Raw genomic sequence first — 3,040 nt, 5'->3', positions numbered from 1 at the left:
TTTATGAAGCTTGTTTTTCTTAAACGCGGATGTTTAAGCCTTGTAAATGTACGTAGTTACAGGCATGTAAGACTAAAACAGGTGTTTAATCCTTGTAAATGTACGTAGTTACAGGCATGTAAGACATAAACAGGTGTTTAAGCCTTGTAAATGTACGTAGTTACAGGCGTGTAAGACATAAACAGGTGTTTAAGCCTTGTAAATGTACGTAGTTACAGGCATGTAAGACATAAACAGGTGTTTAAGCCTTGTAAATGTACATAGTTACAGGCATGTAAGACATAAAGATTCTATGTATATGTCTATCATATCTAAACATTGATGTTTTTAATAGAGAAATTAACTCTTTTCCAAAAGAGATACAAAAAGCCATTGGCTAATGTGATGTCAGAGAGAAAGTGACTTACGTGTAACATCAAAGTTGAGATGGTTATTTATTGGCTCATTCTGTTTTGTTGAGGCATTCACAAATTACAGTGAATCCTGTCTAAACTGGACCCTGAACAAACTGGAATCCTGTCAAAACCGGTTTCATTGTCCCAAACTTTCTCAGTTCTAAAACGCAACCCTCTAAACACTACAATGGATAAATGTTAGGTCCTCGGTGTGATCTGATTTAACCAGTTTCACTGTAGATGGTATGTGCATTTAATACAAAATATTACAGATGTCGTGGTTGATATATTTATAGTTTTGGTTAATCTATTTTTGACATGTGTTTTGACTCCAAAATCAAGTTGCCTTTGATAATTCACTAATTATATGTGATTATAATTAATATTATATGTCATGTATCCATTCCAGTCAGGAAATTGTGTAGAAATGAATGGTCTGTTGTGATCAGACAACAGTTAAATGGTCTTTTTACTAAAACAATATTGTGTGTTAGGTATAAAAAGCATTAACAAAATTTATTTTTTAAATACATACATAGAAATATATGTATACCATACATGTATTTGTTTATCAAGTTTTAATACTTTTATATTTCTTCTATGCAATGACTTATCACTTGCTTGTATATTTGATACACCTACATACGGCATAATGTATATCATATTGATTTTTAATATTTTTCTAATTTCATACCTAAAAGCTAATCTGTGTGAAAAAGAGGCTATTTTCTGAGTGGTGTGTATGTTTCTACTGGCTGGTTTTAACTTTGTATTTGCAATCAATCAATTGCTGTGATGGAAATGTTGTAAAATAGTAGCTGTATATTTAGACTGGACAGTATTCTGGTTTATACGCAATGACACACTTGTTTTTAACATGTTTCAAACATGTTTCAATATTAAGTTCCACTGAAGTCAAAGAAATAAGTCTAAAAAAAAGTGTTAGCTAGTTATGTTTGTGTTTGTATGTTTGCATGTGTGAATAACCAGTTTAATACTTGTAACAGTGTGTGTTCATACGACATTGCGTCAGTGGTAATGGTGACACATTCACAAAGACCATCATACTACTACTGACACTTGCTGTATTCAAAACAAACAAAACACTCATATTTATTGTATACAAAATGATATATGATATGCTTACAGAAACTAAAGCCTGAAGCATGCTTGTTATTACATTTTACAGATATAACTGCATGATTATGTACAATTTGTTTTCTCCTGTTTTGTTTTGTATCTGAGAATTCAAGTACACCTGTCGTGGACACATTCCTTGTTGGACAGAGACTTTCTATGCAGACTGTCACAGCTGAGCAATAGTTTTAAAATGTTATTATACTTGCAGGTTTTACGATTGTTTACACTTATCACAGGATTGGTTTCTGTGTATCTTGGTCATCTCAGTAAAACATGTCTGAGGAAGCCATTAGTTGATAAACGTGGTGGCTACTTTACATGGACTACATGCACACACGGGCATACACGATAAACACATGCAGACAAACACACACATATATACACGCACACACAATATATGTAGGAACGAGGGGGCACATCTCTAGTGTGTGGGGTGCACAGCCCCTAGTAGGGGTGGGGGCACAGGTCCTATTTTTACCTTTATTTATATATATTGCCAGTATTATTGGGACAAAAAACATTTGATCTTTGGGAGGGGGAGGCGGGTAGAGACATGGGTTCCTATGGGTCTGCATACGCACACATCCACACTAAAAACATTACACTGAATTATATGTCCATTGGTTTGGGGGTTTTAAAATCCCATCATACGTTGATATTGACGCAGTAATAATTTTAGTAAAACAATTCACATAATAGGTATACCATTTGTGGTCCTTATAGCCGATATATAATACACTATGAATGACGCTTCTGTTTTGATCATTTCATGATTACAAAAATTATCTGATGTACGCAAGTGATCTAATATAATGTACGTTTCTCTAAATACCGCATTATATATCCCACTGTACATGTTATATATACACTGTAGAATAACACAAGTAATATAATGTAGGTTTCTCTAAATACCGCGTTATATATCCCACTGTACATGTTATATATACACTGTAGAATAACACAAGTAATATAATGTAGGTTTCTCTAAATACCGCGTTATATATCCCACTGTACATGTTATATATACACTGTAGAATAACTACATGTTATATATACACATATACACCGTCGAATAACACACGCTGAATACTAGTAGTTAAGTTACTCGAATACTAGTACTATTCATTTGTCTTGTTTTGTGTAGCATGACCGTACTTAGTTTGGGGTGGGGTATGTTGTCCGAGGATTCACGGGGTAACTATACCTTAACGAAGAACGTCTATAGCTGCCATGGAGGTTTTGGCCCTTAACCACCCAACATAGACATACCGGTTCTAATTTTTGTAAGGGGGGTGGGGGTGGCAGGCTGACGTTTGCCCGAATTAAATGAAAATCCCCGAATCTGGATAACAACATTTATTCATATTAGAAATACTGCCAAACAGCCATATGCGGTTGCAAACGAATCACTTCGTATTTTTACATGGATTATGACTAAATGTGTATGCACCCTTACCCCCTCGCCTCGTCTTGTCAGTGGCGTATTTTGTAAACTCATACATATA

The sequence above is a fragment of the Gigantopelta aegis genome, chromosome 3 (genome assembly GCF_016097555.1).
Source record: "Gigantopelta aegis isolate Gae_Host chromosome 3, Gae_host_genome, whole genome shotgun sequence".
NCBI classification, from domain to species: Eukaryota; Metazoa; Mollusca; class Gastropoda; order Neomphalida; family Peltospiridae; genus Gigantopelta; species Gigantopelta aegis.
Note: the sequence above shows the minus strand (reverse complement) of the source record.